At 45.6% G+C, this 20,113-nt stretch overlaps 1 protein-coding gene and 1 pseudogene across 2 annotated transcripts in view; both read right to left on the bottom strand.

Annotated features, from left to right (window-relative positions):
- Positions 1-20,113, bottom strand: part of fam117bb (family with sequence similarity 117 member Bb) — a 289,990-nt gene that overhangs the window by 102,264 nt on the left and 167,613 nt on the right. The gene's annotated exons all lie outside the window — the stretch shown is intronic.
- On the bottom strand, positions 16,309-16,547 carry LOC139260578 (U2 spliceosomal RNA; annotated as a pseudogene).

Here is a 20,113-nt window from a genome sequence, read left to right as displayed (position 1 = left end):
GGGTGGGGTGGGGAATATGATTGAGGTTATGATATACAAGGTATTGCAATTGTGTGGGACAGGCTCGATGAACCAGATGGTCTTTACCTGCCCGTCGTTGTTCCTATGTAAACCTCTCCCCTCCTTTAAAATGCTCCTTTAAACCTACCTCTTTCACCAAGCTTTTGGTCACCTGTCCTAACACTTCCTGATGCGGCTCAGTGTCAAATTGTGTTCGATAGTGCTCCTGTGAAACACCGTGGAACATTTTACTATGCTAAAGGCACTATATAAAAAAAGTTGCTGTTTGCCTTGTTTGGTATCTTACCAGTTTTTGACAGTTCAAATAGACATTTATATTCAATAATAAAATTTGTATGTGGGTCATGCGCTCCATTGAAAAATATTCAGTAAACATTTTCTATCGAGATTCCCATGTTAAAATTTGACATTTGCCAGTTATATTCCCCCGGGAGGTCAGTAAGTTTCAATGCTAATTTTACGACTTAACTGTCACGGCTTTCCGTCACACTGCCACACGCTGCTAAATTATTTTTTCCCACAAATCACTCAATGTTTTCTGAAATATCAGCTGCCATTTTCCCCTCAGTAACAAATTTTTAATATCAAAACAAAGGTTGATAATTGCATACTTTAAAACAAAATAATTAAACTTACCCACTAAAATGTTTGTGCGTGTTTTAATACCTTCAGTAAATGTTTTACTTGAAGGCCTCAGCTTCCAAAAGCCTGGTTTTGGACTTGTTATTTTTACCTAAAATATTGTTAGCATTGCTGAAGGAAATTCCTACAATGTGCATAATCAGTAGCAATAAACCTAGCTAATTGACAGAATGCTTTGCTTTCAATCTCCCCAAAAAATCAATTTGGCTGTTTTTCCAAAATAAAGAAAAGCTAGAAGGCAAATTTCAATAACTATATTCAAGTTATTAATAAGTTTTTTTTTAAATACAGAGAAGGCTGTGTGTGTCTGAGAGGGTCACATAGGGAGGGAAAAAGACTGTACTGATTATACCTCATGTAGCTTTTGCGTTCTATAACATTCCCAAAGCATATTAAGCAGAGAAAGACATCCTCCAGAGCCATTCATTTCTCAACCTAAATTTCAAAGTAATGCTGCATGTTGCATTTTGAAGCATTGAAAAAGCCTTTAGTTTATCTTTTTATATTTATTCATGGGACATGGGTATCGGTAGGCCAGGCAAGGCCAGCATTGATTGCCCATCCCCAATTGCCCTCGAGAAGTCATATTCTTAAAACGCTGTAGTCCATGCGGTGAAGGTACTCCATAGTGCTGTTAGGGAGGGAGCTCCAGAATTTTGATAATGAAGGAACAGTGATATATTTCCAAGTCAGGATGGTGTGTGACTTGGAGGGGAACTTGCAGGCGATAGTGTTTCTATGCACCTGCTGCTCTGGTCCTTCTCGGCGGTAGAGATCGTGGGTTTGGCGAGTTGCTGCAATGCATCTTGTAGATGGTACATATTGCAGACATGGTGCACTGGTGGTGGAAGGAGTGAATGTTTAAGGTGGTGGATGGGCAGCTAAACAAGTGGGCTGCTTTTTCCTGGATGCTATAGAGATTCTTGAGTGTTTTGTTGGAGCTGCAAACATCCAGGCAAGTGAAGAATATTCCATCACACTCCTAACTTGTGCCTTGTAGGTGGTGGAAAGGCTTTGAGGAGTTAGGAAGTGAGTCACCTGCCACAGAATAATCAACCTCTGACCTGCTCTTATAGCCACAGTATTTATGTGGCTTGTCCAGTCAAGTTGCTGGTCAATGGTGACCCCCAGGATGTTGATGGTTGGGGATTCAGTGATGAGTGCCATTGAAATGTCATGGAGTGGTGGTTACTCTCTCTTGTTGGAGATGGCCATTACCTGGTACTCATGTGGCACGAATTGTCACTTATCAGCCCAAACCTGAATGTTGTCTGGCCTTACTGCATGCAGGCATTTCAAATTTGTTTTGACAGTTACAACACGTAAGCATTTTAATGGGTGACATCAGAGCACAGAGAAAGAGAGAGAGAGAGAAACACATCGTTCTTCGCCCTAAGAAAACACGGTTAACACAAACAAAAATCAAAATACTGCAGATATTGGAAATTTGAAACAGAAACACAAAACATTGAAACACTCAGCAGGTTAGGCAGAACCTGTGGAGAGAACAGACATGATGATTCAAGTGTGGAACCTTCATTGGAATTCCTAAAACACCTTGTCTGTCCTCTCCAAATATGCTGCTGGAGAATTTTAAGTTGAATACACCGTTTCAGCAAGTAAGAGAAAAAGGGTTGGGGGTAAGAAGGCAAAGGGGTTGGGGCATGATGGAAGGAAGAGGGTGGGTTAAGCACAAGTGATGAAGGGAAAGGAGCTGCTGAGGGATACATTTACCACATAATTTCCACCACAAATGTAGACTGCATCCCTCAGCGGCACCTTTCCCTATCATGTTATTCACCACCTCCCACCTGAAGGAAAGACAGAGAGAAGAGCAAAGAGGAAGGACAACGAGCATGGAACAAGGAGAGTTACAGGGAGGAAAGGAAGGAAGCGAAGTAAAGGGAGAAGGAGGAAAGGGAGGAGAAGGAAAAGAAGGAAGATTAAAAGGTGGAAACAGCAACCTAAAAAGAGATAGATAGGACATCAAATTCTCCAACTTCCCGTACATTTTTGAACAGGAACTGGTGAGAGACCTAGGTAGCCTGACAATGGTCAGTTTCAGCTGCTGCAATATTTCACAATGTTTAAAGAACTGTGCTAAATTTCTGCAAATGCACTGAGTGAGTTTGTTGCTGAACAGTTCAGAACAAGAAAAGACATGCATTTATATAGTGCCTTTCACCAGATATCTCAAAGTACATTACAGCCAATGAAGTAATTTTTGGAGTGTAGTCACTGTTGTAATGTAAGAAACGTGGCAGCCAATTGGCGCACAGCAAGCCCCCACAAACAGCAATGTGATAATGACCAAATAATTTGTTTTGGTTGTGTTGATTAAGGGATAAATACTGGCTAGGACACCGGGGATAACTCCCCTGCTCTTCTTCAAAATAGTGCCATGGAATCTTTTACGTCCACCTGAGAGAGCAGGCGGTGTCTCGGTTTAACGCCTCATCTGAAAGACGGCACCTCCTACAGTGCAGCTCAGTACTGCACTGGAGTGTCAGGCTAGATCTCTGTGCTCCAATCCCTGGAGTGGGACTTGAGCATAAAACCCACAACCTTCTGACTCAGAGGCGAGGGTGCGACCAACTGAGTCACAGCTGACACAAGGAAAACATAAAAGGCGCGGATTGCTTTCATAAGATAACATTGGATCAAGTGACAAGTACTGGTGCATTTTTGTATCATTATTAGGTTTGAATATACAAAAATATGTGCCTCTGATATCACTGTCGAGATTGTGATAATCTGAAAAAGTACAGTTATGGAAGAAACCTGAGGATGTTTATGAATTATTTTGTGTTGTATAAAATGTGCAATAGGACGGACATAGAGGAAGCGGAGAACAACACAGGAGGTTAAAAATCTGGACCCAGAGGAGTCTACATTTTTTTTTAGCAATCCATAATTCAGATATAAAACATGTCAAATTTCAGGTCTCTTTCATTTCAACTTGTCCTGCGGTTAAAATTCTAACTTTTGTCGACGTTATATTCTAAAACAAGTGACAATATTGTTCCAGTGCAGTTTGCAACCATGCCAGTGCAGAGCTGCCAAGCACTGTTGAGTGAACTGAGGTGACTTAAAAGGGAAGAAAGCAGATCAAGAACAAAAAAAAAATTGAATAAAACATTCGAGTCAATTTCAAGATATCGCTGCAGATATGGGGTCAGCTTCCACATGTATGCCAAGCTCTACATCTTCACCACCTCACTCAACCTTTTTCCTGTGATGTCAGACTGCTATTCCAATATCAAGACTTGCCTGAGCCATAATTTACACCAGCTATATGTTGGGAAGACCAAAGCCATTATCTTCAGCTCCCACCACAAACTCCATACCCTTGCAACTGACTCCATCTCCTCTCTGACCACTGTCTCAGGCAGGACTGCTTGCAATCTCAGAATCCTATCCCACCCCAAGTCATGCCCATCCATCACACCCAACCTCACTGACCTACATTGACTCCTGGTTCCCCAACAACATAAATCGAAAGTTTCCATCCTTGTGTTAAATCCCTCCGAGGCCCCACCCCTCTCCCCATCTCTGGAATCCCCTCCAGCCCAACAACTTTCCCAAACCTTCCATTCTTTAGCTCCGGCCTCTTACGCATCTCCTCTTCCTTCACCACGATTGGTGGCCATGTCTTCAGCCACCTAGGCCCTATTCTCTGGAATTCTCTCCAACTGCCTCCTTCAAGATCCTTTTTAAAACGCAGCTCTTCAACCAAATGTTTAGCTACCCTCAATCCAACCTTTGGCTGGCATCTGTTTTCCTCACGCCTTTGGAGTGCCTTGGGACTTTTTCAACATTAAAACTGATATATAAATGCATGTTGTTGTCTCACTGATTAAGCAACCCTGGCTGCAACATCAAGTGTCTCAAAGATCTCTCTCTGGTCCCAGCATGAACATCAACACAAAAACCTTTATTTTGATTACCAGCATTATTTTACAATTTTTATTTATTGGGTCAACTGGAGAAAAGTTAAATCTTTATTTATATTTTATTCTGTGTCTTGAATTCTTCGTGACTTTACTATTACAACAACAACTTGTATTTATATAGCACTTTTAACGTAGTGAAACATCCCAAGGTGCTTCACCAGGAGTATTGTGGAATAAAAATTTGACACCGAATTGCATAAGTAGAATTTAGCGCAGGAAAGAGGTATGTTTTAAGGAGCTTCTTGAAGGAGGAAAGAGAGGTAGAGAGGCAGAGCGGTTTAGGCAGGGAGTTCCAGAGCTTGGGGCCTAGGCAACAGAAGGAACGGCCACCAATGGTTGAGCGGTTATAATCTGGGATGCTCAGGAGGGCAGAATTAAGAGGAGCGCAGACATCTCGGTGGGGGGAGGGGGGGGGGGGGGTTGTGGGGCTGGAGGAGATTACAGAGATAGGGAGGGGCGAGGCCATGGAGCGATTTGAAAATAAGGATGAGAATGTTGAAATCAAGGCGCTGCTTAACCAGAAGCCAATGTCGGTCAGCGAGCACAGAGGTGATGGGTGAGCGGGACTTGGTGCGAGTGAGGACACGGGCAGCCGAGTTTTGGATCACCTCTAGTTTACGTAGGGTAGAATGTGGGAGGCCAGGCAGGTATGTGTTGGAATAGTCAAGTCTAGAGATAACAAAGGCATGGATGAGGGCTTCAGCAACAGTTGAGCTGAGGCAAGAGCGGAGACAGGCGATGTTACGAAGGTGGCAATAGGTGGTTTTAGTTATGCTGCAGATATGAGATCGAAAGCTCATTTCAGGGTCAAATATGACATCAAGGTTCCGAACAGTCTGGTTCAGCCGCAGACAGGAGTTGGGAGTGTCTAGGGAACATAGTTTGTGGCGGGGACTGAAAAAAATGGCTCTGGTCTTCCCAATATTCAACTGAGAAAATTTCTGCTCATCCAGAACTGGATGTCAAACAAGCAGTCTGACAATTTGCAGACCGTGGAGGGGTCGAGAAAAGTGGTAGCGAGGTAGAGCTAGGTATCATCAGCGTACATGTGGAAACGGACGCTGTGTTTCCAGATGATGTCGTCAAGGGGAAACATGTAGATGAGAAATAGGAGGGAGCCAAGGATAGATTCTTGGGGGACACCAGAGGTAACGATGCGGGAGCAGGAAGAGAAGCTGTTGCAAGTGATTCTCTGGCTACGATTAGATAAATAAGAATGGAACCAAGCAGTCCCACCCAGCTGGATGACAGTGGAGAGATGTTGGGAGAAGGATAGAGTGGTCAAATGTGTCAAAGGCTGCAGACAAGTCAAGAAGGACGAGGAGAGACAGTTTGCCTTTGTCACAGTCACAAAGGATGTAATTTGTGACTTTGATGAGAGCCCTTTCGGTACTGTGGCAGGGGCAGAAACCGGATTGGAGGGATTCAAACATGGAATTGCGGGAAAGGTGGACACAGATTTGGGAGGCAACACGTTCAAGGACTTGAGAGGGAACGGGAGGTTGGAGATATGGTGGTAGTTTGCAAGGATGGAGGGATCGAGGATTAGTTTTTTGAGGAAAGGGATGATGATGGCAGATTTGAGGGAGAGAGGGACAGTATCTGAGGAGAGTGAACCGTTAACAATGTCAGCTAACACGGGAGCCAGAAAAGGAAGTTGGGTGGTCGGCAGTTTGGTGGGAATAGGGTCAAGGGAGCAGGAAATGGATCTCATGGACAGGATGAGCTCGGAAAGGTCATGAGGGGAGATCGGAGAGAAACTGGAGGAAGATGTGAGGTTAGGGCTAGGGCAGGGGGCTTCCTTAGGGGAAGTTTGGCCCAGTGGGCTAGGGGAAGGAAGGGAAGAGGCAGAGGCAGACGAACAGATGGTCTCAATCTTAGAGACAAAGTCGTCCATGAGTACCTCACACTTATTGTTGGAGCTGAGGGTGGAGACTGGGTCAATGGGTTTAAAAAGATGGTTAGCAGTGAAGAATAGAAGTTGGGGTTTATCTTTACATTCCAGAATGATTCTGGAATAATGAGCGATTTTGGCAGACGAGAGCAGGACTCGATAGTGCTTTATGTGGTTCAGCCAGATCTGACGATGAATGGCTAAACCAGTTGCCTTTCATATCCGTTCAAGTCTACGTCCCTGGACTAATGGGAGCAAAGATCAGGGCAGTACCAGGGGGAACCAGGGTGAGAGACAGTAATTGTTTTAACAGGGACTAGGGCATCAAAGGTGGTGGTGAGGGTGTGACTGAGCAGATCAGTAGCTGCAGAGACGTCACTGTGAATGGAGGGCCAAAGGCTGGATAGTTGGGAGTGGGTAAGTGCAGTTGTAAGAGAGTCGGGAGAGAGTTTTTTCCAGGGGCGGACACAGAAGGAGGTAGGGTTGGGGTACTAATTAACTGTCTTGTAATATGGGTTTCCACCGTACACTCGGTGTAATTTAGTTCTACAATTCTACAGGAGCGGTGTGAAAATAATTTACTCTCTGCACGAACTACTATATAATTTAAGTTTGTGCTTTTTACTTAAAAGTGGGTTGGTAGTGCAGGATTTGATCGATAACAATTTACAACTACAAACTTTTTAAAACCACAGCTATTAAGTTCTTAAAAGCTTTGCCTAGTAGCTTTTCTTTAGCTATTTGTTAAACAGGTGATATATTTTGCCATTTTTGCCTGCTCACAATTATTCGGCATAATTTGGACTAAGAACATGACAACTGGGTGCATGTTTACTGAAATGAATGAAATCCATTCTCAAATGTATCTAGATTCTGTTACTGTCAGCATTCATTTTGTCAGTCTCCACTCGTTCATCTGGATGATGCACTTGCAGGGGAAAGGAAGAACATTACAAAGCAACTGAGCACAAGTCACTTTCATGCACATCCTGTTCAACAGCCACAGAGCTGCAAATGCAGCAGTCTGGCAGCAGGTTTTTTTACACTTTGTCTTAAATTAGTGAATGACAGTGAGCAAGTCTTAGCCTGCTGAGTATAAACAAAAGAGCACAATTATATGACCAAAACATACCCTACTGAATAGTGATGCCATATACCTGAATAAATGCAATTAAAATCCAAAAGAAGCAAATTGCTGAAAAAGGGATTCAACTTCTCAAAAAAGGAAAGGTGGATATTCAGCAGTTAAAAAGCCTTAGTTAGGCCACATTAATAGACTATAGCTACTTTAAAGATAAATTGCCTGCTAAAATTATGTACAATGTCTTAAGATTAATTTACAAGTGTAAAGGCAGTGAAAAAACAAACAGGCAACTCAGAAACTAACGAGAAAAAAATGGTGATTTATAGATTTGTAAATAATATTTTATTTATTAAATAATACCTTGATATATCACAAAATTCCTACGCTGTGCCCCTGATTACTCAGTAAATTCAATTCAGGGTTTCTGACTCCACTCGGTAATGATTCAATATTGCCATGTTGTGGAATGTGTAACTGGCAGTAACCCAATTAAGGGGTTCACAGAACATAAAACGAGGAGAATGCAGGTTAAGCAGTCCATGTCAGTTAGCTGACCCATGTAATTTGATTATTTGTTTTATATTCATTGCTTAAAGGTATCCTTTATTTTGTATGGTTATAAACAGTGATTCTTTTTGTTACAATTTGCTGCAAGATCTCAAAGATCAACCCTCTGGCATAGGACTTTGACAAGTACATTCCCCCCACCAGTGCACAGCCGATTTTGCCATCTTGTGCACATTACAAAAATCATACATCCCAAGAACATAAGATGTTGTGCATTTGAAAGCTTATTGCACAAATAAAAAAATGGCACTAAGTGTAAACTCTTTCCAGACTACATACACTGAAATTTTACGGCATTATCATTTAAGTTTGCAGAAATGTTGTTGCATACGAGAATATAAAGGTAGCATCCATTCTCAAGAGAGTACTGTTAGCACACTGACACTGAATAAAGGTTTAAATACTGTCAATACACTATTTAAGCTGACTGGGTTTCTTCCTTCATTTAGCTTCTATAATTAAATTGACCCAGAGAGAGAATCCAAGCTAATTTTCGATTGGACTATGAACACGGATCAGGCAATCACACGGGTGGGTTTTATTTTGCACCCAAACAGACTTAATGAATGCATACATTCGTCGGAGAGCCATCACTCTCGATGAGATATCCGTCAGTGGCCGACCATCTGCCTATAGCTACTGAGGAGAAAGCACGGATCAGAAATCCTTTGCAGGATTAATCAGAAGCTTCCTTGGAACAAGTTTTTGCCCAATCCTCACTCAAGATCCCACAACAGATGGGACAATTAGAAACTAAAACCAGTACACAGCACGTAGAAATTCCCATCAATGCTTTCTCCATTTAAATTGGTCATTGGAGATTATAAACCTGTGTGTCCACTATACAACACTACCTTGCATTCATATAGTGCCTTTAAATAAGGAAAACATCCTTATGGCGCTGCACAGGAGCATAATCCGACAAAAATAGACACTGACCCAAAGGAGGAGATATTAGCACGGGTGACTGAAAGCTTGGTCAAAGAGGTGGTTTTAAGGAGGGTATTAAAAGGAGGAGAGGGGGAGGGCGGAGAAGTTTAGGGAAGACATTTCAGAGCTTAGGGCGTAGACGGCTGAAAGCATGGCCGGCAATGTGGGCTATGTACAAGAGGAGAATTGGAAGAACTCAGTTCTTGTAGATTGGAGGTGGTTAAAGAGATATGGAGGGACAAAGCCATGGAGGGATTTGAATACAAGGACGAAGAATGTAGGTCAGCAAGTACAGGAGTAATGGTGAGCGGGACTTGATGCGGGTTAGGTTATAGGCAAGGAAATGGAGTTTTGGATGAGCTATAGTTTATGGAGGGTGGAAGATGGGAAGGTGGGAAATCGGGCAGGAGAGCAGTGGAATAGCCAAGTCTGAAGGTAACAAAAGCATGGATGAGGATTTCATCAACAAATAAGTTGAGGCAGGGTCAAAGGTGGGTAATGTTATGGAGGTGGAAATAGATGGCCTTTTGGTGGAGAGCATATGGGGTCAGATGCTCAGCTCAGGATCAAATAGGATGGCAGTCTGATTCAGCCCGAGACAGCAACAAGGAGGGTGTGGAATCTGTGACAAGGAAATTGAGTTTCTTGCAGAGGCCAAAGACAATGACTTCAGTCTTACCAATTTTTAATTGGAACAATTGTGGCTCATTCAGGACTGGATGTCAGACAAGCTGCCTGACAACAAAGAGGCAATGGAGGGGTCAAGAGAGATGGTGGTAAGGTAGATTCAGCAGATTCTTTGGCTTCCACACTCAGCAGGACATCAGAAGCGAAACCTTGGAGGAGGATGGTGTGCTCAACCGAGTCGAAGGCTGCAAAGAGGCCAAGAAGGTCGAGGTTCACCACAGTCACGGAGGATGTTGTTTATAACTTTGATTGAAGCTGTTTGGGTGCTGTGGAAGGGGTGGAAATCTGATCGGAGAGGTTCAAACTTGGAGCTACGGAAAAGATGTACAACTTTTTGGGAGGTGACAATATGTTCAAGGACTTTGGATTGGAAGTGGAGGTTGGAGATGCATCTTAGTTAAGGGATTTTAATTGAAGGAATTATTAAAATGTTAGTTCTTAAGACTTTAGTAGGTTTAGAAATTTATGTATCTGCAGTACCAATTAGACATATTGAAAAATAATCATAACCCCAATTGCCCAGTTTATCTGGTGAGTAACTGAACCATAAAAATAAATACAGCATCTTATCACACTCAGATCTGCAAGTGCTTCATAGTGAATTACTTTTGTAATGTAATGACTATTATAAAGTTTAGGCAGGAGCCATGCTGCTCCAGCAATTAAATGAATGACCAGTTAAATCAGCTTTGCAGGAATTGGTTGAAGAAGGAATGTTGGCCATAACACCAGAACTCCCTGCTTCTTGAATAATGTCTTGGGATCTTGAAAATCTTCCTGAACCATTGGAATAGGCACACAGGATCTCAGTTTAATGGGCCCAAGTTTCGGCCTCAGTTGCTCCTGATTTTTTGGAGCAACTGGTGTAGAACGGAGTATCTTAGAAATTCAAATTCTCGGCATTTAGTTTGCTCCAGTTCTTCTAGTCAGTTAGAACAGTTTCACTTTGGAACAGAATTTTTTTTTCCAAAAGGGGGCGTGTCCGGCCACTTAAGCCCGTTTTCAAGGTTTCGGCAGTGAAAACTTACTCCAAACTAACTTGAAATGGAGTAAGTGAAGATTTTTGTACGCTCCAAAAAACCTTGCTTACACTTTAGAAAATCAGGCGTAGGTTACAAATCAGGCGTAGGGAATGGGGGGGGGGGGTTTAAAAGGGAAGTTTACAAACATTAAACACTTCAGTTTTACAAATAAAGAGCCATTATCAATAATAAATGATAAAAACATCAATAAAAAAAATGAATAAGAAATAATTTTTTTTTTAAATCAATAAAACAAAACATTTTCTACTTACTGACTACAGCACTGGGAGCCCTCCAACAGCGTGCTGGGATGCCCCCCCACAGTGTGTCTCTGTCAGTGTCTCTATCTCGCTGTCTGTCTGTGTGTGTCTCTCACTCTGTCAGTGTCTGTGTTTCTGACAGCGAGGGTAGGAAAGGGAGGGAAGGGGGAGGAGGGAAGGGGGTGGAGGAGGAGAAGGGGGGGGGAAGGGGAAATGGAGAAGGGCGGGAGGGGAAAAGGAGAAGGGGGAAGGGGAAAAGGAGAAGGGGGGGGAAGGGGAAAAGGAGAAGGGGGGGGGAAGGGGAAATGGAGAAGGGCGGGAGGGGAAAAGGAGAAGGGGAAGGGGAAAAGGAGAAGGGGGGGAAGGGGAAAAGGAGAAGGGGGGAAGGGGAAAAGGAGAAGGGGGGAAGGGGAAAAGGAGAAGGGGGGAAGGGGAAAAGGAGAAGGGGGGAAGGGGAAAAGGAGAAGGAGGGAAGGGGAAAAGGAGAAGGAGGGAAGGGGAAAAGGGGAAAAGGAGAAGAGGGGGGAGGGGAGGCTGAACGGGCCCAAGACTTCGGGCAGGGCCCGTCCCCAGCACCAGATTTACAGGTAGGTGACGTTGGGTCGGGTCGGGTTGGAGGGAGGGAGAGGGAGGTCAAGTCGGGTGGGTGGGGGGAGCGCGGGTCGGGTTGGAGGGAGGGAGGGTCAGGTCGGGTGGGGGGAGCGCGGGTTGGGTCCGGGTGGGGAGGGGTCAGGAGCGTGGGTCGGGTAGGGGGCGGGGAGGGGGAGGAGCGCGGGTCGGGTCGGGGGAAAGCGGGAGTCGGGTCGGGTCCGGGGGGGGGGGAGGGTCGGGCGGGGAAGCAGCCTTAAGCACGCAGCCCCAGTGAGGCCATTCGGCCAGGGCTAGGGGCTGCGTGCTTCGGGCCCCTCTCACACAGTTTTGGGCACCTGGAGCTACTGCACATGCGCGCCCACTGTAGCGCGCATGTACAGAAGTCCCGGCACTGTTTTCAGCGCAGGGATCTAGCTCTGTCCCCTACAGCTCGTGCTGCGCCGCGCCTGACTCAAGAGGACCAGCAGGGAGCCGGAGATTCTGTAAGTTTTTTTTAGGCGCACTTTGTGGCGCGAAAAACGGGCATCCAGGTCGGGGCTGCGCTGTTCTAGGCGCGACCCGAAACTTGGGCCATAGGTCTCACCTGAAAGTCGACACCTCAAACGAAGCAGCACTCCCTCTGTACTGCATACGAGTACCAGCCTTGAGCTCAACCCTGGATACAGAGCTCGAAACTACAACCGTCTGACCCAGAAGCATGTGTGCAACCACGTGGTCAAAATTGGCAGAGCTTAGGAACAGATCAAATAACTCCCAGGTTCAATCTGTTCTCAGTTGAGTTAGCTGATCCCCACATCCAGCTTTCCAGAGCTAATTTAGAAGCAATTCAGCAAGAATAAAAATGTATCCTTGTGCATATTCCTTCATTTCCAAAGCTTGCATAAAGTTACAATTTTAATTATAGTTAAAAAGAAATTACATTGTGTCAGATACATCATCACATGGCTAAAATTAAGATAACAATAATTTGTGATAATGGGAATCATTTCATTGTTGTTTCAGTTACAGGTGCAGTGTCCCAAATCCAAAACCCTTGGGACCAAGGCCGATCCAGGTTCTGCGTTTTGAGGGATTTTGGAACGTCTTTCTGACGTCACGAATCCGGAAACACCCGAGCCCAGGTTCGGGTATTTCCGGATTTCGGAACGTCAGAAGGCGGGGGGGGGAGGGCGAGAAAGAGAGGGGGTGCTCGTCGATGAGCTGTTTGGGTCGTCAGGTAGGGCCTCGCCGCCGTGGAGATGTTCCCGCAGGGGCCCTGCTGCCGAGAACCTGATTGGGCGGAGCCCGCCGCCAAGGACCTGTTCCGGGGGGAGGGGGGGGGGGAGGCCGCTGCCGAGGAAGTGATCGGCCGAGACCCCGCCGCCGTGCAGGAGTTCCTTGTCTTGCCCGAGGTAGGTGGGGTCGGGCAGCCAAGGTAAAGGGGAGGGAAGGGGGCCGGGGCGAGGTCGGGCCCTGCGAATTTGTGGTGAAGTTGGTTCGCCGAGGCGGAGGTGCCCAGATATCAGAACATTTTCCGGTTTCCTGACGAACCCGCCACTGATTGGCCCGGTGTCCAGATTCTGGAACATTCTGGATTCCGGAGCTCCGGATTTGAGGGCGAACCTGTATTACTTTGAGAGACATGATAACTCTCAAAAGAACTGATCAATTCCACAAGGTCAATAAGGACCAAGATGAACTTCGAAATGGCAAATAAGTTTTGCTTAAACTATGCCTCTGGTGCCTTGTAGAGTGGCATGCCCAAAGTGACTTAATCAGTTGGACAGCATTTTAGATAATAGAGTAGAACTGGTTCACTTTTGGATGCAAACATTTGTGATGGATTGATGTGGAGTAAGCAGTGTTGGCATAAAGTCAAATAGTGAAGTTGTCGTCGTGCTTTGTTCCTGTAGTGTGGCCCTAACCAGAGTCAAAGTTTCTATGTCACACAGCAGCATCACAATATGGAAAACTTTGTCTGAATGCTATCTTTTTTTAAATTCATTCACAGGATATGGACGGTGCCGGCAAGGTCAGCATTAATTGCCCTTGAGAAGGTGGTGGTGAGCTGCCTTCTTGAATACAATTGAGTGGCTTGCTAGGCCACCTCAGAGCAATTAAGAGTCAACTACATTGCTGTGGGACTGGAGTCACATATAGGACAGACTGGGTAAGGATGGCAGATTAGTGAACCAGAAGACTTATGACAATCCGGTAGTTTCATGGTGACCATTACTAATATCAGCTTCTTTTAAATTCCAGATTTATTTAATGGTTATGAATTTAAATTCCCCAGCCGCCATGGTAGGATTTGAACGCATGTCCCTGGATCATTAGGCCAGTAACATAACCACTATGCTACTGTATCCACTAAATTTACTCAGTTACAGGTGCTGTTAAATGCTGCACATGAATCTTTTAACAAGATTCTTCAGCTCACTTCCAGTCATGTCCTAAAAGATAATTCTCCAAGGTAAGTTGAATTCACCACATTTGGAAAGTATTTGGATGTGTACTTGAAGTGCCGTAACTTACAGGGCTACGGACCAAGAGCTGGAAAGTGGGTGTAGGCTGGATAGCTCTTTGTTGGCCAACGTGAACACAATGGGCCGAAATGGCTTCCTTCCGTGCTGTAAATTTCTATAATTCTAACTGTTTCAGGTTATCCAAGCAGACAAGCAACTGATGGAGACAATCAATGGAAGCACACTGCTTTTGTCTCAAGCCAATGCGTTTTTATTTCAAATCTGTCAGTTTCTTTGGATAGTTGAGGGCTTTCAATCAATGTTCCACTAATTTTTGGGGGGTGAGCGGTCCCTTTAAGGGTCAGCGCGGCCCATTCAAAATTTTGCGCAAGTCCCAGGCACCGCAGGAACTCCAGACAGCTGCACAGCCGTGCAGCTTAGCAGGAATTTTGTTTCCAATGTATGATTTATATTTTCAGCAAAAACAACATACAGGTTCGACCTCCAAAATCCAGAGATCCGGAATCCAAAATGTTCCAGAATCCGGGCCGATCCGTGGCGGGGTCATCCGGAAACCGGAAAATGTACCGATATCCGGACTCCCTCCGCCTTGGCGAACCGACTTTGTACGCCCCGACTTTGCGGGGCGCAACCTCACCCCGGCCCGACTTCGCCCCGGCCCCCCCTCACTCCTTTACCTTGGCTGCCCGACCCCTCCGACCAGACAAGGAACTCCTCCGTGGCGGCAGGGCCCCACCCAAACAATTCCACGGCGGCGGGACCCCACCCGAACAATTCATCAACGAGCACCCCCCCTCCCCATGACGTTCCGAAATCCAGAATACCCGAACTTGGGCTCGGGTGTTTCCGGATTAGTGACCTCAGACATTCCAAAATCCGGCAAAATGCAAAATCCGGAACGGCCTTGGTCCAGAGGGTTCCGGATTCAGGACGCTGCACCTGTATTAGCATAGCACGAATGTAACTATTCCCGTGTTAATAATTTTGTCCATAACTACATTGTGTTCTGAGGCAGTAGTTTTCAAACTTTTTTTAAAAATGACTATTCCCCTGCAAATATTGACACTCAGAAAAAATGTAAAAATGGACATACTGAGGTGGAGTTTCCTGTGTACTTGCACCCAGAGACATGCATAAAGCAAATGCACAGCATAAAAGATTTGAGTAAACCTGATTGCAAGTGCGTTGTGTATGTAATTACACCGTGTCCGAATTTCCTTGATCTTTTACGCCGATCGATCGCTCCCTGTGCCCGAATGTATTTTGGCTCATTATAATGGTTCAACTGCCATGTCAAAGAGAGAGGAGTGTAAATTTCCTACAAGTACGCTAGTTCAAAATGGGTGTTTAATGATGCCAGGAATTCTAGGCTTAGCAAAAAACACTAATTTTTCTGGTGTCATATTGCAAATTTTTAAGTGATTTAAAAAAGATTATCCTCACCGAGACCTCCATTGTATTTTCTGTTCCTTTAAATGCAATTTTATGGTATTAGTCCGAGTCACGTTAAAAACTGAAAAGCTTCCACAATCGCCTGGGCTTAAACATGCTGTGTCTAATGTACATGCATGATGTTTAGATGGGTTGAAACTTTAATATTTATACTTAAAGAAAGCATTTATGGTGCGAGTTCCTTGCTTTCTTCGGGCTCCGATTATTTAGGCTGATTTTTGCTTATTTACTTCGATTTTATATTGTGCCGTACGCTAATAAGAGTGTAATAAAAGCTAATAAAAGTTCGTCACCATCCTCCGCCTGCTCCACGACGACATGCAGGCTGTGATCCTTACCAACGGATCCATTACAGACCCAATCCACGTCTGGACCGGGATCAAACAGGCCTGCGTCATCGCCCCAACACTCTTCACCTGACAATCGACAAGCTCCCCGCTGGAGTAGAACTAAACTCATCATCATCATAGGCAGTCCCTCGGAATCGAGGAAGACTTGCTTCCACTCTTAGCATGAGTTCTTAGGTGAATGTACAGTCCAATTCGAGAACCACAGTCTCTGTCACAGGTGCGGCAGATAGTCGTTGAGGGAAAGGGTGGGCAAGGAGCCTGTTTTTTTGGGTTTTTTTTTATTCGTTGCCAATCTTTCCAATTCTTTGTCAAATCACAAACGCCAGAGGTCACCTTGCACACATCAAGGATCACTCTGCGCCAATGCTCTTAGCCAAAAGGCCTAGCTAGAGCCACTGCACCGTTCCTGGAAGTACTGCAATACCAGGTTCGTGCCATGGAGGTGGATGGGTCAGGCCCCCGACACACCTCCGTGGAGGTGGATGGGTCAAGCCACCCCACCCACCTCCTATTTCCAAAAAGCATAGGAGAATCACCTTCCTGATCCAGGGAGAACCACGTTGGGGTCATGGTTACTCCCCTGTCAGGTCAGTTACGCATGATCTTAGCCAAAAGGCCGAGACTGGTTTGCCGCACGCTCCTTCTGCTGCCTGCGCTTGCTTTCTGCATGGTCTCGACGACGTTACTCAAGGAGCTCAGCGCCCTCCCAAATGTACTTCCTCCACTTAGGGCGGTCTATGGCCAGGGACTCCCAGGTGTCAGTGGGGATGTCGCATTTTATCAGGGAAGCTTTGATGGCGTTCTTGTAACGTTTCCTCTGCCCACCTTTGGCTCTTTTGCCGTGGACGAGTTCCGAGTAGAGCGCTTGCTTTGGGAGTCTTGTGTCTGGCATGCGGACTATGTGGCCTGCCCAGCAGAGCTAATCAAGTGCGGTCAGTGTTTCAATGCTGGGGATGTTGGCCTGAACGAGGACGCGAACGTTTGTGCTTCTGCAGGATCTTGCGGAGACATCGCTGGTGGTATTTCTCCAGCAATTTGAGGTGTCTACTGTACATAGTCCACGTCTGTGAGCCATAAAGGAGGGCGGGTATTACTACGGCCCTGTAGACCATGAGCTTGGTGACAGTTTTGAGGGACTGGTTTTCAAACACTCTTTTCCTCAGGCAGCACTGGATCTCGTCATCAATGCCTGCTCTTGTTGTTAGGAGGCTCCCGAGATAAGGGAAGTGGTCCACGTTGTCCAGGGCCACGCCGTGGATCTTGATGTCTGGGGGGGCAGTGCTGTGCGCCGAGCACAGGCTGGTGGAGGACCTTTGTCTTACTAATGTTTAGCGCAAGGCCTATGCTTTCATATGCCTCCGTAAATACGTCGACTATGTCCTGGAGTTCAGCCTATGTGTGTGCATAGACGCAGGCATCGTCCGCGTACTGTAGCTCGACGAGAGGTTGGAGTGGTCTTGGACCGACAGAACCAGTGGGAACCTGTTCAACCTGCGCGTCTCCAGGCCAGATCCAAGACCACCCCAACCTCTGTTGTCGAGCTACAGTACGCGAACGACACCTGCGTCTGCACACAGAGGCTGAACTCCAGGACATAGCCAACGTATTTACTGAGGCATATGAAAGCACGGGCCTTACGCTAAATATCAGAAAGGCAAAGGTCCTTCACAGCCTGTCCTTACCACACAGCACTTTATGCCAGTCATCAAGATCCACGGTGCAGCCCTGGACAACGTGGACCACTTCCAATATCTCGGGAGCCTCCTATCAACAAGAGCAGGCATTGACGACGAGATCAAACACCGCCTCCAGTGCGCCAGTGCAGCCATCGGCCGCCTGAGGAAAAGTATGTTTGAAGACCAGTCCCTCAAAACTGCCACCAAGCTCATGGTCTACAGGGCTGTAGTAATACCTGCCTTCCTGTATGGCTCAGAGACATGGACCATGTACAGTAGACACCACAAGTCGCTGGAGAAATACCACCAAAGATGTCTCCGCAAGATCCGACAAATCCCCTGGGAGGACAGACGCACCAACATTGGCGTCCTCGTTCAGGCCAACATCCCCAGCATTGAAGCACTGACCACACTTGATCAGCTCCACTGGGCAAGCCACATAGTTCACATGCCAGACACAGGCAAAGCAAGCGCTCTGCTCGGAATTCCTGCATGGCAAACGAGCCAAAGGTGGGCAGCGACAACGTTACAAGAACGCCCTCAAAGCCTCCCTGATAAAGTGCAACAGCCCCACTGACACCTGGGAGACCCCTGGCCAAAGACCACCCTAAGTGGAGGAAGTGCATCCAGGAGGGCACTGAGCACCTCGAGTCTCGTCACCGAGAGCGTGCAGAAATCAAGCGCAGGCAGCGGAAAGAGCATGCGGCAAACCAATCCCACCCACCCCTTCCCTCAACGACTATCTGCCCCACCTGTGACAGAGACAGTGGTTCTCGTATTGGACCGTACAGCCACCTAAGAACTCATGTTGCAAGTGGAAGCAAGTCTGCCTCGATTCTGAGGGACTGCGTATGATGATGATGAATAAGAAAATTTAGACATAACTTGGTATTGGCAAAATGGGCACATGAATGGATGTTCTTTTGGGAGTAATTTCCCGATTGCACAGCACAGAAAATTCTACCCCTCAACAGTCTTGAGATTCCTGTCCTAATTTCTGAAAGACAGTACAACCTAATACAAGGAAACATTTATTAGTTGGTCAACTATTTATTGTAACTGAGTGCAACAATCTTTTGATCTATCCGATATAAGGCACCTTGGAGGAAGGGGGAATGTCCTCTGTTCACATTGGAACAGTATTCAGCCCCTCATGTCTGTTCTGCCATTCTATTAAATCATGCCTGATCTGCAACTCCATTGAACCGTTTTTTCTTCATATCCCTTGAAACCCATACCTCACAAAAATCTATCGATCTCAGTCTTGGAAATGTCAATTTACCCAACATCTACTGCATTTTGAGAGTTTGCCAGATTTCTACTGTTCTTTGTGTGCAAAAGTGCTTCCTGATTTTATTACTAAATGGCCTGGCTTGACATTTAAGGTTATGTCCTGCTGTACTCTGTATCTACCCTATCAAATTCCTTCATCATTTTAAACACTTCAATTAGATCACCCTCAACTATGCAAACTCAAGGGAATACAAAGCAGTTTACATAAGAATATCAGAAATAGGAACAGGAGTAGGTCATACGGCCCCTCGATCCCGCTCCACCATTTAATATGATCATGGCTGATCCTATCATGGACTCAGGTCCACTTCCCTGCCCGCTCCCCATAACCCCTTATTCCTTTATCGTTTAAGAAACTGTCTATTTCTGTCTTGAATTTATTCAATGTCCCAGCTTCCACAGCTCTCTGAGGCAGCGAATTCCACAGATTTACAACCCTCAGAAGAAATTCCTCCTCATCTCAGTTTTAAATGAAGATGAGAAGGTGGATTTAAGAATGGGAAATGTGGAAATGGCTGAGACCTTAAACAATTATTTTGCTTCGGTCTTCACAGTGGAAGACACAAAAACCATGCCAAAAATTGCTGGTCACAGGAATGTGGGAAGGGAGGACCTGGAGACAATCACTATCACTAGGGGGGTAGTGCTGGACAGGCTAATGAGACTCAAGGTAGACAAGTCCCCTGGTCCTGATGAAATGCATCCCAGGGTATTAAAAGAGATGGCCGAAGTTATAGCAGATGCATTCGTTATAATCTACCAAAATTCTCTGGACTCTGGGAAGGTACCAGCGGATTGGAAAGCAGCTAATGTAACGCCTCTGTTTAAAAAAGGGGGCAGACAAAAGGCAGGTAACTATAGGCCGGTTAGTTTAACATTTGTAGTGGGGAAAAGGCTTGAAACTATCATTAAGGAAGAAATAGCGGGACATCTCGATAGGAATAGTGCAATCAAGCAGACGTAGCAAGGATTCATGAAGGGGAAATCGTGTTTAACTAATTTGGAATTCTTTGAGGATATAACGAGCATGGTGGATGGAGGTGTACCGATGGATGTGGTGCATTTAGATTTCCAAAAGGCATTCGATAAGGTGCCACACAAAAGGTTACCACAGAAGATAAAGGCACGTGGAGTCAGAGGAAATTTATTAGCATGGATAGAGAGTTGGCTGGCTAACAGAAAGCAGAGAGTCGGGATAAATGGGTCCTTTTCGGGTTGGAAATCGG

The sequence above is a fragment of the Pristiophorus japonicus genome, chromosome 3, assembly GCF_044704955.1.
Source record: "Pristiophorus japonicus isolate sPriJap1 chromosome 3, sPriJap1.hap1, whole genome shotgun sequence".
Taxonomy (NCBI): Eukaryota; Metazoa; Chordata; class Chondrichthyes; family Pristiophoridae; genus Pristiophorus; species Pristiophorus japonicus.
Note: the sequence above shows the minus strand (reverse complement) of the source record. Positions and strands in the feature narration are given on the sequence as shown.